Source organism: Morus notabilis, unplaced genomic scaffold, assembly GCF_000414095.1.
Source record: "Morus notabilis unplaced genomic scaffold, ASM41409v2 Scaffold706, whole genome shotgun sequence".
Taxonomy (NCBI): Eukaryota; Viridiplantae; Streptophyta; class Magnoliopsida; order Rosales; family Moraceae; genus Morus; species Morus notabilis.
The window spans coordinates 25,174-25,599 of record NW_010358366.1 but is presented as its reverse complement, the minus strand read 5'-3'; positions in this window follow the sequence as shown (position 1 = coordinate 25,599).

Genomic DNA, 426 nt, shown 5'->3' with positions numbered 1-426 from the left:
GGTGTCATAACGGGGCCCGTCAACCGTTATATCGATGCTCTCTTCATAATCTACGACTCGCACAAGAATGGCGACAACTTTTGGTGTCCTAACGGGGCCCAAAATCTGTCAGATCGAAGCTCCACCTTTTGGTGTCAAAACGGGGCCCATCAGCCGTTAGATCGAAGCTCTCTTCGCGATCTACAACTTGCATGGGAAAGTTGACATCTTTTGTTGTCGAAACGGGTCCCATCATCCGTTATATCGTAGCTCTCTTCGTGCTCTACAACCGCGACGGGAACGGGGACAACCTTTAAGGTCGTAACGGGGCCGGACCATCAGATGTTATATCGAAGCTCTCTTCGCGATCTACAACTGCCACTGGAATGGCGACATATTTTGGTGTCGTAACGGGGCCCATCAACCGTTAGATCGAAGTACACTTCG